Source organism: Pogona vitticeps, chromosome 3, assembly GCF_051106095.1.
Source record: "Pogona vitticeps strain Pit_001003342236 chromosome 3, PviZW2.1, whole genome shotgun sequence".
Lineage (NCBI taxonomy): Eukaryota > Metazoa > Chordata > Lepidosauria > Squamata > Agamidae > Pogona > Pogona vitticeps.
In genome coordinates, this window is record NC_135785.1 from 244,280,210 (window position 1) to 244,305,597 (window position 25,388).

Sequence of the window (25,388 nt, forward strand, 5' to 3'; positions counted from 1 at the left end):
GCAAGATTAAAAACACAAGTAAAACACACAATAGAATTATCTCTTTAAAAAATCCTGTGGTCAACCAGCCATTGAAAGGAAAGCCTGCTTGAAGAGAAAGGTCTTTGTCTGCTTGTAAAAGGACGGTAAAGATGGGGCCAGCCTGGCCTCCCATGGGAGGAAGTTCTAGAGTCTGGGAGCAGCAACACAGAAGGCTCTCTTCTATGTCCTCAACAAACACACTTGTGAGGTTGAAGAGAGAGGCCTGCTGATTTTAGTTGCGACTTACTATGCTAAGCAACAGGATTTCAGTCACTTAGTACATTGACTTGGATCCTAAGTTAAATTCATGTAAGGGCACTTGTGAAAGGATCTTTTCTCACCCCCACCTTCATTGCTCTTAGCATTTATCTGTGCTGTGCTATTCAAAGCCTCTCTAAAAGGCTGGGATACCTGTTGAGCAATGTGGGCCGGTAGGGCAAGGGGCTGCTGGGGAGTGGGATGCCCCAAATCAGGGTTTAGATTCTAAGGTAGTAGCAGACATTCATGGAAAGGTATCAACAGAAGCCATTTTCACTCCTGGAGTGAAAAGGTAGGATTGAAATGACTGAGAACAGAAACAGAACTAACCGTTAAAAACCACATCTGCCAGAATCCTTGGTGTTCATGTAAAATTCATGGAACCTGCTGGGCCTAATTGATGAGGTTTTGGGTCATATCTCAGTTGCATGACCAAGCGCACGACTGAGATGCACCTGATTAATTAGCTGCGACAAAAATTTGTCATGAATCATTTTTTAAAAACATCTTTATTGAGTGATTGTGGAAACCACAACAATAACAAAATAATAATAATACTGGTCGTTCCCTAGACATGCATGACCTGATATAATTCCTTCACACCACTGTAATTGGCATCAGATTAAAATAAAATTACAATATTAACGTCTGAATCATTTGAAAAAACACTAAGCCTTTGATTTTAGCAGAGACATCCAAACATTTTTTTTGGTGACATGAAGCCTGTACTCAATATTAGTCATTCTCTTTAGAAACAATTTTGCTCAACATGATTCATCCATGAAAGAACTATGAACACAGTTGCTAAACTCTCGCTTTCCTTTGTCTTTGAACCTCTGGAGTTCTTAATCTCAGTTGCGCTGTATTCTGAAATGTGCACTCCTGTTCTTCAGAGCACTGAAAGAAGCCACAGGAAAGCACTTCGATCCATGCGTAGCATTCAGTCTTCTTATATTTTGCTGTCATCGTGTCATAAAGTGGTGCATCCTTTCTTTCATTCCGCTCCATAAAGCCGGCTTTAACTGAACTGCCTTGGTGGTAATACGTCATGCCGTTCTCTTTCCCTTTACAGTACTCGATGCTGTATGTAGATTTTTTTTACATTTGCTAAAGGTTTTGATTTTGCTGAACAGCACTTTGGACAAAAGTTTATTCACTACCCAGCAGCTGAGATAAGTAAACTCACGCAGATGTTCCTTTTCAGCCAGCCTATAAGCTGTAGCTTATATTGTGAATTATTCCTCCCAGCATGGAAATACTTGTTCCACAGGGTAGCGCCATCTCACAGTTCTCTTCTGAATTAAATACTTAGCATGAAAAATGGCAAAGCTCCATTTGCACAGGAAAGGCAACTTCGGACTTGATGCTCGATGTGTTTAAACTTAATAAAGAAAAATCTTAAACCAGGAAGTGCTTTGAGTTTTCTTGTCCCTCATGTGTGGGAGATAATGACTTTGTTTAAATCCAGCATTAGTCCTTCGTAAAGTGGATCCATAGGAATAAGTTGTTATTAGTCACAACTAACTTAAATATCACTGATTTGAGCGTGCATGTTGCAGGTGAAACTAATATTGGATTTAAAGTAAAGTCTGACATCAAACTTTACTTTTTGCTTTTATATTCTCGTATGATACCCAATTCTGGTATGATATCTTGTAGTGATGTATGGAAGTGAGAGCTGGACCATAAAGAAAGCTGACCGCTGAAGAATTGATGCCTTTGAACTGTGGTGCTGGAGGGGACTCTTGAGAGTCCCCTGCACTGCAAGGAGAACAAATCTATCAATTCTAAAGGAAATCAACCCTGAGTGCTCACTGGAAGGACAGATCCTGAAGGTGAGGCTCTAGTACTTTGGCCATCTCATGAGAAGAGAAGACTGCCTGGAAAAGACCTTGATATTGGGAAAGTGTGAAGGCAAGAGGAGAAGGGGACGACAGAGGATGAGATGGTTGGACAGTGTCATCGAAGCAACCAACATGAATTTGACCCACCTCCGGGAGGCAGTGGAAGACAGGAGGGCCTGGCGTGCTCTGGTCCATGGGGTCACGAAGAGTCGGACACGACTAAACGACTAGACAATGACAATGATACCCAATGTAGTGTAGTTGATTGAGTGGTGGACCAGGACTCAGGAGGCTTGGGTTCGAATACCTGCTTCTCCATGGAAGCTCAGTGGGGGTGTGAAACTGGTGAAACCATTCCTTAAATATCTCATGAACCTTGAAAGTCAGTTCTGGCTTGACAGCACATAACATGCTGACATAGCTCTGTCCAGAACTGTGATTACTCCAGCTCCACAATCTCTGACATCTGATGGTCTTCTTTTCCCTCAAACGCTTTTCTTTGCCACTTGTCCTGCTTGCATAAGACTGAGAGGCAGAAGACCTGAGTGATGACATCTCTCTCTCTCTCCTCCTTCAAATGCATGCCTAAAGCTTAAACAAGAGGAATACGGCTAATCTATAAAAATCAGTTATACAGCAGTTTCAAAACCACCACTTCCAAACCATTACTATTTAGCAGCCATTTTTTTGTCCTGTGACAACAAAAGCAGCAAATTCAGAATTAACTGGTGAAATCTAACCCATTATTTCTATACTTCACTCTTCTCTATAAATAACGTGGTCCATTCTTCTCTGCTGTACTGCATTTATGTCTGTGTAAATAGTAAATGCCTGGAGCTGCTTGATCTGTGCATAGTTGCCACACCTCTAAAATGCAACTGGCAGCCTGTTTCCTGAAATATCTTCAGACCCTGGACTATCCTGCCTAGGCTGAGCGTTGGATGGGGGACTAAGCAGGAAGGAGCCTAAAGGGCTGCTTGTTTCTGTTGAGTCTTGTAATATGGTCTTCCTGATCTCTGGGCTCTGCCAGTGTTCTTGTTTATTCCTTGCTTCTAACTCCTGGTTCTGCTTCCTGATTTGTTTTCTCGTTCCAATTTGCTCCTTTATCCAAGCTTTTGGCTATTGGTTCACGATTTCTGGCTCACTGCTTAATCTTGCGTTGCAGTTTGTCCTTCAACCTTGATCTGATCATTGATCATGCTTTTTGACTAAATTTTTAGTTCTCCTTCCTACCCTCCTGTTCTGGTTAACTCTGAACACTGACTAGATCCATGGCTCTTGGTTTTCAACTCACAGCTCATCCATGACTTCTTCCTAAGGCCGCGTTATGGCAGAATGTGGGAGGCCATAATAAGATGCTGTGTTCACACTACAGGGAGACTAATTGTGCAGATTTCTGTGGAAAACACCTGGATCTCATCATATATTTTCCTTTGAGTTGTGTGGGAAAAGTGCATCCCCTTCAAATTAAATTTCTATAGATTAAATAGCCTCATGGCGCAGTGGTTAAACCGCTGTACTGCAGCCAAAACTGTGCTCAGGTAGCCGGCTCAAGGTTGACTCAGCCTTCTATCCTTCTGAGGTCGGTAAAATGAGTACCCAGCTCGCTTGGGTGGGGGGCCATGTGTAGCCTGCATAATTAACTTGTAAACCGCCCAGAGTGTGCTTGAAGCACCATGGGGCGGTATATAAGCAGCACACTTTTCTTTTTATATGATAACTTTAGTGCACTGAATGTGTTTTGATGTTGTTTAGGTTTTTTGTTATTGTATCCACTGATCTTTTTAATAATGTGTGCTCACTGTTCTTAGCCTGAATACTGTCTTTTAATTACTGTAAGCCACCTTGTGTTCTTGTTAAGGAGAAAGGTGGGTTAAAAATAGTTCAAATAAATACAATAAATAAATGAAAGCTAAATTTAATGGGACAGTTGCCAATTAGAATACAACCATGCCATGTAATATTATGCATTACTGCTTTGACTGGATTTTTAGTACTACTACCTTTGGTCTAGATGGGCGGGATAGAAATCCAATAAATAAAAATAAATACTTGTGTTTTCCATGCTAAAAGGACCAGCTGCTTGATTTGGATCTGAGCTTAAAAAAATTTCTGAACTACAAAAATCCGCCAATCTGCATAGTCAATGGGATTTGTAGTCCAAAAAGTAATTCTTCTAAGCTCTGATATAGCTCAGCTTCTGATATACTATAACAGCCCAAATTGTTCTTTTAATCATATAACATAAGAGAAGTGCACAGTCAACTCTTTCTTGTATACCATTCTGGTGGCTTGAATAATCTGCTAACATTTGGTTTCCTCTCATGGGAGTCTGGCTCCAGTAGAACCTACTAGACTTCAATGAATGACCTGAGGGAGATTCATTTCCAGTTCAGCTGCTAACATCTTACTTAGCATTAAAAAAAGAGAAAAGAAAACCAAACAAAAGCAAAATCACACCATATTCGGATATGATGCATCTATAATGACAAAAAGTCAACAGCGTCATAACTGATTATTCTTCAGGGGAGCTGTAGTCTGAGATACATCAGTTATTTAACCATAACACAATGGAATTGTGAGAATACTAAAATTTGTGAATAATCTCAGTTGGTGAAAAGACAGGCAGACTTAAACAATCCACTTGAACAGTGGCATTAAAAAAAGACATCTGTAATACTGCATTTATTTATTTAACAATTTCAATTTAATATACTACTCTCACTACTGCCGTAGCACTACACAAGGTGGTTCACAGTAAAAATACATAAACCAACAATTAATATGATAAAACCATAAGCAATCTAATCACATAAAAACAGAAGGGACCAGAGCATAACTAAAGCTACACAAAACAAAAAATGAAACCAAAATAAAGATAACAAATGAGTGGAGGAAATTGTAAGGTTGCCTCACTCAACTAGGGTTGGAGCGGGAGGCCTCCCTAAAGAGCCATATCTCCAATTGCCTCTTAAATATCGCCATAGAAGAGGCCAGGCGAAGCTCCTCAGGGAGCTAATTCCACAAGGATGGAATCGCCACTGCAAAGAAGATCCTATCTCTGGTAGAAGAAATATGGGCCAAGAACTGATATGATCTATATCATGGGTTGAGTAACAGCTTTGTTGCATCACTGGAAAGACACAGACAATAAGAACTTCTGAATTTTCTGGAATTCTTCATTAGGCAAAGATAGTCTAAAATGTGGGGGTGGAAGATGAATCTAAAAAGTGGGCCAGATGTGATGCCCATTGTTCTTGAATGCAGACTGCTGACAAGGCAAGATTGTGCTTGCCGATTCCTCTTTAGAAAGAGGTGTCAAGGTATCTTTTTACAGCCTTTCTTCTCCATGCAGACAAACAGATGGATTGGGATCCCTGCAGATCTAGCTGTTCCATGCCTTGGGCAGGCAGATGGACCCTTTTGTTGGCTTCGAATAGATGGAAACAGAACAAGACAGCTTTCATGAATGATGGGCATTGTGTTGGGCACAGTCTCCTGGACTATCTTTTTCTTCCTCTGCCTGCAAATTTTATTATTTTCTTTGCCAAATAAAAAGTTCTAGAGAACTAGAAAGCTTGCCTTGTTTTTAACTTTTCAGTGATCCAGGAAAGGTAGTACTCAAACCTGAGCTTTAAAGTATTACAGATATTATTTATTATTTTTCCCGGTCTACTCTTTTATTGTGGGAATTCATTTAACACAAATGTTGTTGAATCCAGTAAAATTTAATGACAAAAATATCAAGCCAGGTTTTGTACTTATTCTTAATGTTTTGTACAGAAAGTAAAAATCTGTGATACTTATTTGCTTGGGGAGAACAGATTTATACTGATTGCAATGAATTCCCTCAGTCCCTTTTTAATTACTAAAGAGCCCAAAATGCCAACTGAGATCAAACGCATGAAAGCATGCTATTTACATTTCATTAAACGAGACGAAACCTCCCTTGTTTGTGAGTGTAGTCCAAACATCTGCTTCCACAGGGTATTGTGTAGTATTATTTAAATTGATCTTAAAAAGATGACAAACACAGTGCTGACATGAGTACAAGGCTTTTCTTTCATTAAAACATACGAAAAATGCCCATAGTTAATAAGGAATTAAGATTACCACTTCAAGTGATTCATTTATACATCTGATGTAACACTCTCATCAATTGAAATGTGATTTCTAAGAGCTTGATATTAAGTTAATAGAAGTGCTTTCTAAAACAGACCCACAATACACTCACATAACAATTTATAATCTGGTTCTAAACAAATTTGCTACTAAGGAAAAAGGCAATTTTCTAGTCCAGCTGTGATGGCAATTGCTTCACCAAAGCTGATGCTAACATAACATTATGATGAAAAAAGTTACTTTTGAATTTACTGCTCCCGGAATACCCTAGCCACCACAACCTTTTGCCTAGCCATGGCTTCAGTGGTTCCCAACCTTGGGTCCCCAGACATTCTTGGACTGCAACTCCCAGAAGCCTTCACCATGAGCTGTGCTGGCCAGGGCTTCTGGGAGAACATCTAGGGACCCAGGTTTGGGAACCACTAGCCTAGTGAATACCACTATCAGAAAACCATCATTATCTCACCCCTCTGTGATTTGGGAATAAGAATGGTAAAGAATCTGCTATTTTTTCACACAGTTTTCCAGTACACAATGGATTTACACAAAATATAGGTAAGCTTCAGTTTAGGCCTTACGTTTTTGGAGGGGGGCTCTGAATGCATTCTCAAATAATGAACTTTCAGATTTTGCATAATTTGTTAAAGTAATATACTTTGTTCAGCAAATGCTATGGGGCCTTTAACACTTGATGCTCTCCAGGGGCTCAGAGTATCTTAATCCTGTCCTCTCTGGAAGGGGCATAGATAGCTCCAGTGGATTCTGATTGCTCCAGTGTCAATCAGGAAGCAATTTTATTCCAGGTTTTAGTTTAAAATTCACGAGAGCTAACCAAGGTCCTGAGCCTCATTTCAAAAATAGATTCAACACTTTGGATAGCTCCATTAAAGATCAGACTAAAACCCAAAGATTTAGCACCAGATTCCTGGGAATATATCATAGTCAAATCTCTTCTAATGTTAGAGTTGGGATTCATACAGAGAAGTAAGGATTTTTCTGTATACTCATGTTCAGAACAAAGGATTGATGCTGGGTTGAGTGGGTGTGACAGAAGACACAGAAAGTTCCAAAAATGTGCAAGTTACTGCTATCAGAAGTAGTGGTTCATTTTACGCTGTTACAAGGCATTTCTCTTACAGAGATTCCTGTCAACGAAAAGCAGCTTGACAATGTACCCTGAAGCACCAAGTACAGAACAGAGAGCGATTAGGGCTTTGAAACAGGAAGTGAATATTTAGTGCCTTGACATCACTAGGAGAGAAAATTGTCCTTCACATTGTCAAAGAAGATGGCTCAAATTTGAGTAGAATTAGTAATCTGTTCTTATTGCCCTTCACTACAATAATCCATTATAATACACACCAAGGAGCAGAGTTGTCCTACATTGCCTATGTGCTGTCAATTTGTATTTATAGAACCCATTTTGTTTTCACAGTACTTAAAATTGCTATTCAGATTCACTGCATGATGAGTGTTCTGCTCTCAGTTGGATTAACCACAAAAAAGCAAGGTCCTGGTAGGCTGAGATAGAAATAGACTCAGTCAACACAGTCTGGAATCAAGGTCTATCAAATGGAGTTCTGCAGCAGAAGGCCGGAAACTAGGTCCTTTTAAAGGAGACAGACAGGCAGATAGGTAGGTAGGTAGGTGCAGGAGCTCCAAAGATAAAGCCCAGGGGCAATCCAGAGTCAATTCATTATAGTTCTAACAGAGAACAAACAGGGAGAGTCGAAGCAGTTCAAAGTCATGCATGACATGTTGTTAACAACAGAGGTTCAGAATCCACTACAGCCAGGAATTCCCAGTCCCAGCTTAATGTTTTTATATATGAGCTGCTGGAACCACACCCAAGAGTCCAGATGAAAATATTTGGAAAACTCGAAAAGAAATTCAGCTGATGGATTTGACCCATTCTTCTACTTGGAAGGATGAGCTTTCCCTGAAGGAGACCCTCGACTCTCAAGGCCACTTCTTTAGAGGAGACTGTCCGTGCAGGCAAACATTTCACTTCTTGTTGGGCTTGTGCTTTTGTCCTTCAGCGTTCTCATGAAAGACTGTTCACTCTCCTTCTCCAGAGCAGCCACGGAGTTGCCTGCCTCAGGAAGTCTGCCCTCTTCTGGGAGTTCATCTTCTTCACAGTCAGAAGAATCTGCCTAGTCCTCCTTCGTGTCATGTTCGAGGGTCAGGGGCTGGCTCATCCTCACAGGAAAACCCATCTAGCTAGACCAGAATGTTGATGCCAAATATGCCCCCTTATGTTAGATGAAAATATAGGTATAAGTATCACTGGCAGATCATGATCTAAGTAACAGGACTCAACCTGCCATTGATTTATTTTTTTGTGGTTGAGAAGTTCTAAGCCATCACATGACACACAAAAATTCTCATGAAGAAGTAATTGACTGCTTGCTGAAATCCTGATATGTTCTCTCAAAGTTATATCCCTTCTCTCTAAATCTCTCACACTAAAGCACATTAAATTGGCCTCCTATGATTTACAGTGGTGCCTCGCTAGACGATGATAATCCGTTCCACTGAAATCGCTGTTTAGCAAAATCATTGTCTAGCGAAAAGCATTTCCCCATTGGAATGCACTGAAACCTGTTTAATACATTCCAAAGGGGAAGAATTGTCATTGTCTAGCGAAGATCAGCCATAGGAAAGCCACATTTGTGAACCGCCGATCAGCTGTTTATATAGCTGTCTTGTGAAGCTTAGATCCCGAAAACTCCTGTTTTGCGAGTGTGAAGGGAGCTGTCAAAATCGTTGTCTAGCGAAAATCGGTTTGTGAAGCAGGGACCAAACATTGTCCAGTGAAATTCCCCCATAGGAATCACTGTTTTGCAAATCGCTATAGCGATCGCAAAAAGTCAATGTCTAGCGAAAAAACTGTCATGCGGGGTAACTGTCTAGTGAGGCACCACTGTATTCCTTATAGTAGGAAAACTTAGTTGATGTCTGGTAATCTCCCCTCATGTGTTAAACATTTCTTTTATTTTTCTTATTTTCTTACAATTCCCATCAATTTCACAGCTTGTCCATTCCCTCTTACATCCCTTTACCTTTTTGATAGGGCCTATAGATGTTTGAGATGCATAGTGAGACTTCTTCTCTTCACTTGATCATTGCTAAGTGTAGCATATGGCAGGATGTGCTAAACTGGAAGAACTCTTGTCATGATGTTGTTCCTCGTACAGTACATAGGGCTAGGCAAAGTTTATCTCTAAAGACGACTTTTGTCACCACAACCCCATCAGATTCTGCCACCCAATGTCCTAAAAATGGTTTTCCAATGCAAAGAAGAATGAATAATTATTAAAATATAATTATTAAAACATAATTGATCTCCTCCTTCTTATTTATTCATTCTAGTCAAAAGCAATCCAATAGTATGGAGTGGAGGATCAGCCATCAATGTGCTGTTGATATCCAAGGGATGCCCAAACGTGTTCACAGTCCTCACATTCTTCAGGATGGCGCCTTCTCTGTTCCCCAACAAACCTAATAAAATCTCGAAGGCTTTCACGGCCAGGATCCAATAGTTGTTGTAGGTTTTCTGGCCTGTTTGGCTGTGTTCTGGAGGGTTTTTTTCCTAATGTTTCGCCAGTCTCTGTGGCCGGCATCTTCAGAGGACAGGAGTCAGAACTCTGTCTGTGTTCCATCTTCTGAAGATGCCGGCCACAGAGACTGGCGAAACGCCTCTACGGGGAGGAAATGAACACAGAGTTCTAACTCCTGTCTTCTGAAGATACTGGCCACAGAGACTGGCAAAATGTTAGGAAGAAAAACCTCCAGAACACGGCCAAACAGCCGTGTTATAATACAGTTATAATATTAAGACATTTTTCTCCAGGTAGCCTTCTTACTTCCCAGATTCTAAGAAATGAGCCCAGCCAGAGATTTGGGCTAAAAGCCAGTGGTAAGTTGCAATAAAAGTAGGCCCATTGAATCAGTGGGGATTTGGTGAGTCAGCTTCCCCATGAGTTTCACTTATTCATGGGCCAACTCTAGTTGCAACTTACTACGTACTGTATTTCAGTTAGGGACGTGGTGGTGCTGCAAGCTAAACTGCAGAAGCCTTTGTGTGCTGCAGGGTCAGAAGACCAGCAGTCGTAAGATCGAATCCATGCGTGGAGTGAGCTCCTGTCGCTTTGTCCCAGCTCCTCGCCAGCCTAGCGGTTGGAAAGCATGTAAATGCGAGTAGATAAATAGGTGCCACCTTGGTGGGAAGGTAAACAGCGTTCCATGTATAGCCGTGCTGGCCACGTGACAACGGAAACTGTCTTCGGACAAACGCTGGCTCTACGGCTTGGAAACGGGGATGAACACCGCCCTCTAGAGTCGAACATGACTGACTAAAATGTCAAGGGGAACCTTTACCTTTACCTTTACTGTATTTCAGCATTTGTCTTTTACTACTGGGGAAAAACTCTTTGATCCTGTTCCATCTTTTTACCCTATCAAACCTTGTATGATGGATATATCAGACAGGTCTCATACATCTGACATAAAAGCTCAGATTCCATTCTGCTAAAGTATTACAAATATTGTTTATTATTTTTCCTAGTCTGCTCTTTGATTGCGGGAATTCACTTACTGTGAATACCATGAGAGAGAAACTGTTTATTAAATGAAACTGAAACATCTGCATTTAGTAAATAATTTTTGGCACTTTGTAGAATGATGTAGAGATAAAGGTGCTGGCGCCTCTGGTAACCTTTTCTCTCTTTCAGGAAGAAAAGGATTGATAGCTGGTATAGACTGCCCTGACCTATGCAGGGAGCATAATAGATTGCAAGTACGCTTCTACACTGACTGTGTTGGCAGTCTATAGGCAATTGGCATTCATCTGTAAAGCAACTCCAGCCATAAACACTCAAATTATAATTTATTCAGCCTTCTCAGTTTTAAACTTTCAGAGAGTGCTTTGATCACAAGAGTAGAAACAGCACAGAGACACATTACGTACCACAAAAAGTTATGTAGAATCAGACAATTTTAGTTTTTACACCATTCTTGTGTGCCATCTGGACCTGTGCATATTGAGGGATTGATGCAAAAGTAAAGAAGAGATTCATTGCTATATCACACAATTTCTTTTCAACTGCTAATGCACAGAGGGATTTTCGTTTGTATACATTGATCCGGCTTTGCATATGGCCTATCGCTCACAAAGGAAAATACTTTCCAGCTGTTGAATTTTCATGTGCCTTAATTATATGCCCAAGTAATTTGAATATGGTGCTTACAAAGCTTAAAATCTTCAATTACTGCAGAGACTTTTCTTTCTTTCTTTTTAAAGGCAATGCTCCCACCCCAACCCCACCACCAGTTGGCTTCTCTAATATACAAGGAATATACAAGGCATAAAAAACCCTTTATTTGCATCCTCTTTGCAAGAATGAGTTCTGCTTTGATATCAATAGAAATACTCCAGATCTACTAACTTACAGCGAGAGCAGAGAGCACAGTAAAAATGCATCCATATTTGTACTGATTCAAAGAGTAGTCTTTGGGTCGTGTGTGTTGCTTTTTCCATTGGGATGTATGAGCTTTTCCTTTGAAGTCTATTACTGTACTGTATTATGACATTGTGCAATACAAGTATGTACCACTAGAGGTTGCTACAGCATGGCATGTGGGGTCAGAGTACACTTTTGGCTATCATAGCTAGAGGTGTGTCATTCTGTTTGTTTGCTTTGTTTTTGTTTTGGAGTCCAGCTCTCAGAATTCGATAAGAATTCTCCAGACAAAATTCTGAGATTCCTGCCCACAGACACAAACCTATAGATATCTACATTTTACTCACCTGGAACAGACCCTATCTTTCAAACTGTATCAGACCTACTTCAAAAAGAAACGGCCTGAGGGCTTCTTGGGAAGCCTAGGTCTTTGTGGGAGATTTACCTTTTCTGTCGATCAGGCTCTATATAGGGCACCCCAAAGAACTACACAGCATATTATGTTTCATTTGTCTTATTCATTAGTGGGCAGAATGGACATCCTGCCCATCTGAAGACTGGGATTTATAAGCAGATAAGATAACTGGACAATTGTCAAGGGGAACCTTTGTTGTTGTTGTTGTTTAGTCGTTAAGTCGTGTCTGACTCTTCATGATCCCATGGACCTGAGCATGCAAGGCCCTCCTGTCTTCCACTTTTTCTCGGAGTTAGGTCAAATTCATTTTGGTAGCATCGATGACAGTGCCCAACCATCTCGTCCTCTGTCATCCCCTTCTCCTCTTGCCTTCACTCTTCCCCAACATCAGGCTGTTTTCCAGGGAGATTTGTGTTCTCATGAGATGGCCAAAGGATTGGAGCCTCAGCTTCAGGATCTGTCCTTCCAGTGAGCACTCAGGGTTGATTTCCTTCAGAACGGATAGGTTTGTTTTCCTTGCAGTCCAGGGGACTCTCAAGAGCCTCCTCCAGCACCACAATTCAAAAGCATCACTTCTTCGGCAGTCAGCCTTCTTTATGGTCCAACTCTCGCTTCCACCTTTATAAGATAACTGTTACAAATATCCAAGCTACAGACACAAGTGAACACATGGCTTTATTCTCCTGTCTTGAAGAAAAATGCTGAATATGCATTGCAACCACAAAGAAAGGAGACTGTTATGATAACTGACAGTTGTGATAACTGTAGCACCATTACATTAATAATTGCAAGGATTTCACAACAGGCTTTTACTACATATATGGGACAAGCTGGATTCTGAAAACCAAGAGGCACTAGAGATCTTATTTCAGATATACATTGGCTACTGGAGAAAACCAAAGAATTTTAGAAGAAAATCAGTTCCTGCTTTCTTAGATTGGAGTAAAGCCTTTTACTATTTGGATCATGAAAACGATAGGGCTGTTTGGAGGTTAATAACACATAAGGCCACCATGTCTGAAGTAACTTAATGGGAAATAAGAAGAATCTTCATTGTAGAAGATGTAGGGCAGAATATCTTCCTGAACAGATATTTTCACGAATGGAATCTGAAGAGTTGAGGTAAACAGAGAAAATAGGTCATGTTACTGGTAAGCCCCAAACAAACACCAGGCCCAGGTGGCATCCGTTTTAGAATGTTTAAGGAATTCATATGTGAAATTGATGGCTCTCTAAGAAAAACATGTGATATTCCCTGAGCTCTGGTTCCATGCCAAAAGATGGAGGAAAGTTTTTTTGAGCTTTTCAGTTGCAAATGATTGTCTGACTGGGTGTACAGAAATTCATACAGGTTTTTGGTCTGATGCCACACAGTTCTTCTTACATTCTTCTGTTGTGCCACAATATCACATGTTCCTGACAAATTAGGCTTATGTGATTCCATATATCATGTGTCCATATGTTGAGGCAGCAGTCTTTGTGGTGCACCTTGACTGGCATAGTTGCTCACTGTCAGTCATAGGATTGACTTGTTTGTCCCACATGTTGAAAGGTACTGTACTACTAAAGAATCGCCAATGTTTTTTTTCCCATTACAATAAACGGAAACATCGAGAGAGTAACTTTCCTTGGAACAGTGTCTGTTTCTGAAACTATTGCTTGTGCATGATTTGATTTAATGAATGCACTGCAGCAAAGAGACCAATTACTTTTGACATCCCATAGTGTGAATAACACACCAATTGAAATAGGTACTTACTCTCTTTCTGGAAACATTCCCAGCATATGACCCATTTCAAAAGAAGAAAGTGAAAGATAACCACTCACTGTTGGAAATATACTTCAAGAAAATTCACAAGGAAAGATTTTAAAGTATTTTAACCAGGAACAACTGACAAATTGTCACAAAATCTTCATATCTGATGCACAGAACCATGCAGACAGTTTTAACTAGGGAACTATTCAGACAAAAATTAATTCATTATCTGTACAAAATGCTTATAGATATGGCTTACCTTTTCAATATGAGGAACCTCACCATGCAGTGGTTAAATTGGAGTAGTGCAGCCAAAACTCTGCTCACGACCTGGGTTCAATCCAAATTAGCTGGCTGGAGGTTCACTCAGCCTTCCATCCTTCTGAGGTCAGTAAATTGAATGCCCAGCTTGTTCTGGGGGCAATGTGTAGCTTGCATAATTAAATTGTAAACCGCACAGATTGCTTTAAACACCATAGGATGGTGTATAAGCAACACACATTTTTTAATCTTAGGGCTGAAGAATATTCACTTTTATTTATAGGTGATATAATTATTGAAAATTAACTCAAACATATTCTTAAGAAATCCTTGGCACCCATGTTGGAAGTGAATATTGACCACTGTTTTCAGAAGAACATGTTATTGCAAGGAATGGAAAAGGAGGAAGTTCTTGGAGGTCTTCCCCTATAGAATGTCAAAAGAAACCTTAGCTTAGGTTTGATATGAAAATTCTATTAATCTTGACAATAGCCGTGGGAAGCTGTTTTGAAAACTCTTCACAGTGGCTTCTGACCTTTAGAATACAGTAATCTCTTGATAACAATAACAAGTTTCTCAGTTAGGCTGGCTGGCCTCCCAAAGGCCCATGCATCTTTTAGTCCTTAAAACAAACAACACAAGAGTGGAGTTATTCCTAAATTCTCACAAGGGTTTTAAACTCACATCTGGGTTACAGTGACTAATTCTGCTAAAAATCTGATGGGTTTTGTAAATGCATTTTAAATTGCAACTTGTTTTAAACTGTGCTATTAATTTAACCAGGCTTCAATATTCAATCTAGTTTTGTGCTTTAACTACACTTCATATTCAACATTAGTGTGATCCATCTTGAGTCCAATCTATACATGGAAAGACAAAATCAAGTGACACTAAACACTTCTCTGGTGGTGGTTGTGGTGGTTCTGCACATTTCTGGTTTCTGAAAAAAATGGTACTGCCTGTCCATGGGTGTTTGATTATCAATTATATTTTCTTTTATATTGACACTATTTTGCTTTCTGCTTTTCCCCTGAAAATGTGCAGAATCCCAAGTACATTACAATAGTTTGATTCTGGCATACCTGTAGAGTACAGGTTCCTAATTTGAGGACCATGACCCTCAAAGAGGTCAGAAAGCTTTTCTGAGGGGGGTACCATAGTTATTTATAGTTGCAATTATTAAATATTGTATACACAATGCTGTTTTATTTTAATCCTCTTGATTCACAGATAGATAATTTTAATTTGAAAAAGACTTGCAGGCAAACTAGAGTTCTTAATCACTTTTGTACTACTTTCAGTGGATTTTCCTTTTATACATGCACAGCACTCTACCCTTTTGTTTCTCTCTCATACTCTGCACCCACCTTTGGAGGATTGACATAAACCCTTTGGACACGAGTGTCAGTCGTCTCAAAGAGGCCTGAATAAGGCGAGCATGTGGTGCATACATGCTCGCCTTATTCAAGATGGCGGCAAGATTGAAAAGTTGTTGCCGCCATGGCAGTGGTCCCTTTCATTCCTCCTGAGTCTCCCAGTCTTCCAGTTGTAATGATGGTGGCACAATGAAGAGAGAAGGGACCTGCGCAGGGAGATGCCTCTGAGCTCCACCTGAGTCATAGAGGAGAAAGGAGAGAGGGGTAAAAAGGTGAGGGAGGAGAACCAGGGAGGGGGCACCACAGAGTCCATTTGGACAGTGTTTATTTGGGTAAGTAGGGACGTGGTGGCGCTGCGGGTTAAACCTCAGAAGCCTCTGTGCTGCAGGCTCAGAAGACCAGCAGTCATAAGATCAAATCCACGTGACAGAGTGAGCTCCCGTCGCTTGTTCCAGCTCCTGCCAACCTAGCAGTTTGAAAGCATGTAAAAATGTGAGTAGATAAATAGATACCACCTCGGTGGGAAGGTAACAGCGTTCCGTGTCTAGTCGCGCTGGCCACGTGACCACAGAAACTGTCTTTGGACAAATGCTAGCTCTATGGCTTGGAAATGGGGATGAGCACCATGCCCTAGAGATGGACACAACTGGACTAAAATGTCAAGGGGAACCTTCCTATTTGGGTTGAGGGGGAGGGGTTCTTCACTGAGAGGGCTTTTGGGGTGGAGACACGAAGAGAGGGTAATTTCCACACTCACTGAAGTAAATGAACCCCAAAGCGTATTGACATTTTTTCCTTCTCAAGTTTTATCCAGTAGAGATGGATTTACACCCCCCCATAATTTTGTATTACATTAATATTATTATATCAGGTTAGAATTATATTTTGAAAAATCTATTTTAAAGTGTTTTCTTAACCCCATTAAAATGCCTTCTTATGCAGATGTGGCAGAGTGCTCACAGGTTACTTGGCTATTGTAAAAGAGGGTCACAACTCAAAAAAGTTGGGAAACAAGGCTGTAGAATAACAGTTCCAACGTGTATAGCAGCGTTGTATATAATGTCCCACTGTTACATACAGCACTGATGTTACCTGTCTGTCATGGGTTTGGAGGGAAAGTTCCATCCTATGGGGAGTGGAAGGCGGGACATCAGGAGGAGGGGCTGTACTGTATATATATGTGAAGCTTGTGTGGAGAAGTTTAGAAGAAGGAGAAGCTGGGAAGAAGAAGCTTGAGTGGGAGTCTGTGTGTCAGACAGGGTACAACTGTGTGTCAGTCAGTACCTACCTGATAGGTTCAGGTTTTCTTTATAGGTAGCCAGAACTGATAGGTTCAGGGTCTGTGCTTTACTTTAGAGTGTTCTGTGTGAACCAAACTGTTATATGTATATGTTTGAGACTAAGCCACGTTACAGTATCTTATTTACTTGATCTTTTTATTTACCCTGTTTGTTATTTAAATAAACCTTGTTCTTTTATTTGTTAAAATCCATTCCTGGTCTGTGTGACTCCTTATAGGGAATGGTTGGTGGCAGCTTAGTGAAACTGTGGCATCCTCCAGTAGGTCTGGGTTTGTCACATTGATTGGTGTCCAGCGTGTGGGATACGACTGGTCCAGTTGTCCAGTGGTCCAGCAAAGCCTTGGCAAGTGTGCCCAGAGCAAGGGGGGTCTAGTCAGGGAAAATCTGAGGGCGCGTAGGTAATCTTCTAGGCTTACCTCACGGGGAGGTACGCTAGTGGAAGAACGTGCCAACTCTGGGGAGACTAGATTAGGGAGCTCTGAGGCAACCTGTTTTGGCGGGAAAAGGCTGAGGCAAAACTGGGTAAAGTAGCAGTGATCTAGCCTGTCTGCTGAGAGGCCTAGCAGAGGGGGGTGGACTCTGGCTGGCAACAGTTGCAAGTTAGTGCTGAAGGAACAGCAGCAATCTATAGAAGGCTGTTTCTGAGGAAAAAAAAAAGTGGTCGCTTTATTTTGAGGCTTGACTTTTGAAAGCAGCCTGTTCTGGGGGGGGATTATGCCCTTGACTTGAAGCCAAATGGCAGAAATGGGTGAAGTGAAAGACCCACAGGTGGACCAAGGTTCTGAGGATGAATTTGGCTCAGTGCAGGATGAGAGCACGGGAGAGCAGAACCCAGAACTCAGGAAAATGCTCCTAGCCCAACAGCATGACCTGAGGGTGAGGGAGATGGAGCAAAGGGAAAGAGAGAAACAAAGACAATTTGAAATGGAATTGCAGAGAGAGAGAATGGAAAGAGAAGAAAGATTGGAGAGAGAGAAAATGGCGTTTGAGTTAAGAAGATTGGAACTGATGAATCAGAACAATAATAACAATAGGGATTCTGAGGGAGGCCAATTGTCTAAAACTGACCTGAAGAAATTCCCTGTGTACCACAAGGGAGATTGCCCTGAGGTGTTCTTTTCCCTAGTGGAAAGAGCGTTTGTGGACTTCTCAGTAAGGGAAACTGAGAAGATGACCATCATGCGATCTTTAATCAGTGGCAGCCTGGCAGAAGTCTATGCAGTGATGCCAGAGGAACTGCTAAAGGATTTCGCAGAGTTTAAAAAACTGGTGTTTGCCAGACATGGGATAAATGCGGAACAGCTGAGGCAAAGGTTCAGGTCACTCACAAAGAAATCAGAGCAGACTTTTACCCAAGTGGGGGCCCAACTGGTGAGGCTGCTAGAGAAATGGCTATCTCAGGAGGGAACAGAGACCTTCCAGCAGCTCAAAGACCTGATAGCGCTGGAACAGTTTTATTCAGTCCTGCATGGGGAACTGAAGTTCCAGGTGAGGGAAAGGAAACCTAGATCTGTGGCAGAAGCGGCCGAGATCGCAGATTTTATTTCCCAAATAAGAAAGCCCTTAGGTGAGGGGAAATCGATAGATAAACCTAAAGAAACCTACAGCAAGTACTCTCAGGGACCAGGGAAAAACCAGCAAGTGGGAGGGGCCCATGGTGAAGGGAAGCCCTCAGACATGAAACAAAGACCTCAGATTTTGGAGGGAAAACCAAAATCAGATGAGAAAGACTTAAAATACAGCAGAAAATGTTATTTCTGTCAAGGAAAGGGCCATCTAATCTCAGAGTGTGAGAAATTAAAGCAGCTAAAAGGAAATGTGCCTCATGATTTGAGTGGAACCAAGCCAAAAGCTGTGTTCTGTGTCCAGAAAGAGCAAAGCTCCTTGTCACTGAGGGAGCCTGTTGCCATGGCTACTCAATCTGGAACAGTTACATCTGCTGATCAGGCTGAGGAAAATGGTCCTCTTGTGGAGGTCAAGCGCTGCTTGCTAGTGAGAACAGATTCACAGTTGTTTGAAACCGCAGGGGTGGACGTAGGAATACTTGACCATCAGTATAGGGGGCTGAGGGATACTTGTTCCCAGGTGACCCTGTGCCATCCAGATATTATTCCTAGGGAGTATGTAATCCCAAATGAGAGCATAAAGGTGGCAGGGATTGAGGGACAGGTGATCTCACTGCCAGTAGCTGAGGTACCTGTAAGTTTTCAAGGCTGGAGGGGAGTTTGGCGGCTAGCGATTTCATCGACTCTGCCAGCAGCCGTGCTCGTGGGAAATGACCTGGCTGAACATGTGAAACGGGTGCTAGTGATTACACGTTCACAAGCCACCACGGGGACAGTTCAAGGGGGTACTGATGAGCCCGAGACGGAAGCAGAGGGGAGTTCCGAGGCTGTGGTGGAAACCTTGACCACGGACAGCAGATTTGGCCAAGAGCAAAAGGCAGACGCCACTCTCCAAAAGTGTTTTGAACAGGTGACAGACGCCCAGCTAACACCTGAAACCCCAGTGAGATTTCGAGAGAAAAAGGGAATTTTATATAGAGAGACCCTGAGGAATATCTCAAAAGGGGGAGATGGGATCAGAAGTCAGCTAGTGGTACCTGAAAAGTATCGCCCCATGATCTTACAAAGGGGGCACTCTGACATGTTTGCTGCGCACTTAGGGGTGAACAAAACACAGCAGAGAATCACACAGAATTTTTACTGGCCTGAAATAGGGAAGCAGATCAAAGAGTTCTGTAAACAATGTGATGTGTGTCAAAGGCAGGGGAATAGCCGCGACAGGACCAAAGCAAAGTTGTGCCCTTTGCCTGTGATTGACACTCCGTTCAAATGCATAGGGGTGGATATTGTGGGACCTTTGCCCAAGGCCACAAAGAGGGGGAACAGGTTCATTCTCACCATTGTGGACCATGCCACGAGGTACCCTGAAGCCATACCCTTGACTAACATTGAAACTAACACAGTGGCAGATGCCTTGGTGGGGTATATGTCCAGGATGGGATTTGCCTCAGAAATAATCACAGATTTGGGCGCATCGTTCACATCAAAGCTCATGAAACGGTTATGGCAAATCTGTGGAATTAAGCACAAGGAAACCACTGCCTATCACCCTGAAAGTAATGGGTTAACTGAGAAGTTCAATGGGACTCTGATGCGCATGATTAGGGCTTACTTGGCAGAGAATCCAAACAATTGGGACCAGAAGCTGCAATCCCTTTTGTTTGCTTATCGATCAGTGCCACAAGCCAGTACCGGGTTCAGTCCGTTTGAACTTTTGTTTGGGAGAAGGGTGAAAGGGCCACTCGATTTAATCAAACAAAATTGGGAGCAGATCACCCAGGATGACCCACAAGACGTTGTGACATATATAGACACCTTAATAAATGACCTAAAGAGAAACCTGGAGCTAGCAGCAGAGAACCTGCAAGCTCAGAAGGTTAGACAAAAAACATGGTATGACCAGAAAGCCAGGGAGAGGCACTTTAACCCAGGGGAGGAAGTGCTTTGGCCTAGGCTCTGCAAAGAGAACAAACTGCAGCTGGGTAGCCCAAAAATAAAAGACTTGGGTCACATAGTAGGGGGAGGAGTGATAAAACCCCTAGAGGCCAAGATAGAAGCAGTTCGTGATTGGCCTAGACCCAACACCAAGAAAAAAGTCAAATCATTTCTTGGGTTGGTGGGCTACTACAGAAAGTTCATCCCGAGGTTTAGCGAGATAGCGACTCCGCTGACCGATCTGACGCGGAAGAAGACTGATGACCGCATCCCGTGGACCAGCGACTGTGAGGAGGCGTTCCAGAGGTTGAAGGAGGCCCTCATCAACTATCCAGTGCTGCGTGCTCCAGACTTCGACCGGGAGTTCATCATATACACCGATGCGTCTAACAGCGGGGTAGGAGCAGTTCTTTGCCAGGAGGATGAAAATGGTGACCAGCATCCAGTGTCCTACCTGAGTAGGAAACTCCAGAAAGGTGAGAGACATTTGGCAACCGTGGAAAAGGAGTGCCTGGCCATAGTCTACGCGATCCAGAAGGCCAAGCCTTACATCTGGGGAAGACATTTTATTCTGTGCACTGACCATTCACCACTGCAGTGGTTAAAGACAATGAAAACCCACAATAGTAAACTTATGAGGTGGGCTTTAAACCTGCAAGACTATGACTTTGAAGTGAAGGTGGTCAGAGGGTCAGTGAACTGTGTTGCTGACGCCTTGTCAAGAAGACCCGAAGAATGAAGACGGCGGAAGGAACATGGACTATGTATATATTTTGGTGACCAAAAAGTTAAATGTACCTGTTTATTAAACATGCTTGGTTTGTATGAATAAAGGTAACTTAATGTATTGTAAATATAAATGTTTAAATGCCTAATTGAGATGTGGAACCTAGAGTGTAAGTATAAGTAAGTATGGTATTGTATGTTAATGTATAACTGTTTGTGTTTTGGGATCCAGGTTGTTTTTTGGAGAAAAGCACTTTAGCTTTCCCCCTACAAAACAACTTATAAAGAGGGGAGGTGTTACATACAGCACTGATGTTACCTGTCTGTCATGGGTTTGGAGGGAAAGTTCCATCCTATGGGGAGTGGAAGGCGGGACATCAGGAGGAGGGGCTGTACTGTATATATATGTGAAGCTTGTGTGGAGAAGTTTAGAAGAAGGAGAAGCTGGGAAGAAGAAGCTGGGGTGGGAGTCTGTGTGTCAGACAGGGTACAACTGTGTGTCAGTCAGTACCTACCTGATAGGTTCAGGTTTTCTTTATAGGTAGCCAGAACTGATAGGTTCAGGGTCTGTGCTTTACTTTAGAGTGTTCTGTGTGAACCAAACTGTTATATGTATATGTTTGAGACTAAGCCACGTTACAGTATCTTATTTACTTGATCTTTTTATTTACCCTGTTTGTTATTTAAATAAACCTTGTTCTTTTATTTGTTAAAATCCATTCCTGGTCTGTGTGACTCCTTATAGGGAATGGTTGGTGGCAGCTTAGTTAAAGGGTGGTATACTCCAGTAGGTCTGGGGTTGTCACACCCACATCTTGCAGTTGTACTTGGCTACAATTGCAAAATGTAGGTCTCAATTTTACCGTCTTCACATCCTTGATAAAACTGTCCTTTAAAGTGATAATTTAAAAGTAAAATAAAAAAGAGAATATAATTCTTATTGTACATTTCCCTCAGAACAATGAGCAAAGTCTTCAGTTTAACATTGTGACTTGCTTAAATCTGTACTGTAGGAAAACTAGCCATCAGAAAAGCTACTTTTTTGGATTACAGATCCCATTTTATCAGTGTGATATGCTGAGATCTCAGTAATCCCAATATTCTTTAAACTGTGATCCAGATAAGTAACATTTTCCATCTCCAAGGAAGATAGGTCTCAGCTGAGCATCAGTTCCAGAGATTGTAGGTGATGGAAACATTGGACTTTAGTAATTTATACACTAATTAAACTCAATATTTAAATCATATTTATGGCTACAGGCAAATATTAATAATTCTGTTTGTTGGGAGGTGACAGTCACTGAAGATGGTTCACTGTTGATGAGTGGAACAGCATAATTTTCCTGCATTGCAGACAGTGCGGCGTGCTGAGATAATAATACAGTTTAGCGTGTTGCTGCTGCAAAGGAATTTATGGGTGTAATTCTTGCTGATGCTAACTGGAGATAATGTGCAAGCATAAATCCTGCATGCATCCCAATGATGGGGCATCTTTGTTGACAGGGATTCTTCCTAGCAACTGCCAGAAAGCATGATGTTCTTCTGCTCTATTATAGATTAGATCACAAATATATTGTTCTCAGGCTCAGTTTCACGCTGGAAAATTGTCAAGAGGAGAAAGGTAAATTGTGGGAGAAATGTGTCTCTTTTTGCAGCATGTGACTTTTCTTATCTCCATATTTTGCACAGTGTTTTATATGTTTTGTTTTATGATTGGTCATTGGAAAGTAACAAGGAGGGCCTGGCGTCCTCTGGTCCATGGGGTCATGAAGAGTCGGACATGACTAAACAACAACAAAGTCATTGTCAGGGTGAAAATGGGTTGACCAGAATGAGTACACATCCTGGTTAATATCTAGTTTGACCATCTGACAGACTTATAACCACCTAGCAATTTTTGTAGCTGAATGAGGATGCAAAACAAATTTCTTTTTGTTCCAGCATTCTACACTATGATACCTGTCTATTGTTTGAATTTATGTTTATCTTATTTATTACACTTATTAGATTTTTCCAAGGAACTCCAGGTAGCATGCAAGACTCTTCTCTGTACTCCTCATAAGCCTGTAAGGTAACTTAGATTGCAAGATAATGATTGGCCCCAGGTCACCCAGTGGGTTTCATGGCATAGAACAAGATTTGAACCCATGTCTCACCAATGGTAATCTAATAACTCTAACCATTTAGATCTGTGCCATTTCAACATCTATGACATAGCACAAAGTTTGACACACCTCAATTCAACTAATTCTCCTTTGTTTCTCTTATGAAATCCATCCCATAATATATATTCACAAGACTTAGAACTTCAGTAAGTCCTCCTAACATTTGGAAGGCAGCTCAAAATGTTGCTTTTTAGGGAGGTCTTCCACAATGACCCTGCTTAATTTCATGCTTCATGACCTGCTGTCACAGAGATAATACCCCTTTGGTGTCATTTGTTTTTATTTCCTTGACTCTTTATTTATAAGTTTATTGTTATATGTTTGCTTATTTTATTATGTTATAACCATAGAAAACATCCTTGAGAGTTAAATGTAGGAAAGTAATGGGCACTTTGAGATTAGTTCTGGTGACTTTTCTCCTTTAGAGACAGAAATGGCTTATTAAATCAAAAGTATATTGATTTATGAATAAGAAATAATGCCTTGAACTTCATCCTGTTACTGTATTTCTCTTGGGCATGATGTCACATGACAATTATATTTCAATTTCTAAGGCACTGGACTATTCCGGTGAGTTAGTGATTTCATTTCATAAAATGTTTTATATATAACGATTCCACAAAGTGTCTTTACAACATGATTTATTTTAAGCATTTTGGTTTCATAGATTGCACATCCATTTTTATACTCTAGCTACAATTATAAGTGTATTTTACAGAATGAGTACTGGCTGAAGTGAGCTCTTCAGAAAATTTTAGGAACTTTATACAAACTGAATCATACATCTGTAATTTTCATATTATAAATGTAGTTACCTTCCTTTGCAGAGGGCATTATAAAAGTGTTGCCATAAGAGGAAAAAGATTCTGAAGAATTCTCTCTCTCTCTCTCTCTCTCTCACACACACACACACACACACACACACACACACATACACACACACACACACACACACACACACACACACACACAGAGAGAGAGAGAGAGAGAGAGAGAGAGAGAGAGAGATGGGGTGGAGAGAGAGAGAGAGAGACTACCTCTCTCTCACACACATGCCTCTGGGCCAATTTTGGTCCTTTAGCTCAACCATATATGAGGGTGCGGTTATCATTATAATGTATTGCTCCACCTAAAGTTTGGTGAAGGCCTGCTAGTGAGTAAGGCTGAACCTGAAGAAGAAAATGCTGGAAGGCATTCTAGACTTTTGTGTGTTTAACACGAAATCCCGTGTAGGGTTCTATAATTGTATTTGGGTGAACATGGTCACAGAGCTGCCCTGATGAGGAGTTGGTTTGGTTTTGCTTGAAATATTTTAGAGCATTTTGAGTTCTGCTTCTTGCTTAGATCCCGTATGTTCTCCAGAAAACGAGATAGTCCAAGCTATACATTAGAGAGAGCTCATCATTAGGAGAGGAATTCCTTACTAGTTAAAAATGTCTGGTGGTCACTGAATGAGTTTTTTAATAGTTTCTCAAGCTTCCCAGTTATTTCCTAGGAAATAATTTCCGGAGGGGTGGGAAACTGTCCAGAATCTATTTTGAGTTTTCAAGATACATGAGATATTTAAGGTGTCATTTTGCAAGTGCCTTACTTTGATCAGTCATCATCAGAAGGGGAAGATAATATCTTGCATGGGGGGGGAGAAGGGACAGTGATCAGAAGGAACCTAGTGGTCCAGCTGGCAGCATCTCAAGGAAGCTCTGGGGAGAGAGACTCAAACCAGTTCTTGCCCATAAGGCCAGAAAGATGTAAGGTCCATTTGCTCAAGAGAAAGGTTGTGGCTAAGATGATTTGAGCAAAAGCAGCATCTGCCTCTCAAAGTCTATTGATAACTGAGTGGAAACAACTAAACATAACCGTGAGTTTCCATAGGCAGCCAAAATTTAACTCAGGTCTCCTGAGTCCTAGTCCGGCATTCTATTCATTACATCACACTGGCTGATTCTTCCTGTAGCATATTAATTTCTTTCTGAATGTTTTGAGCCCAGGGCATAGTTATACAGGTACCCACACTCTCCCCATCAAACTGGATAGAACTTGCCTCTGAGTAACATATGTAAGATTGTCCTGGTATTTGCCTTTTGTCATGCCTACGCATTCAGTGTGAGATGTTGACATACTTGCAGGAACTTAATCTTTTGTGCAAAAAAATGAAGATGCCTTTCCCTGAGGGTAAGGAAA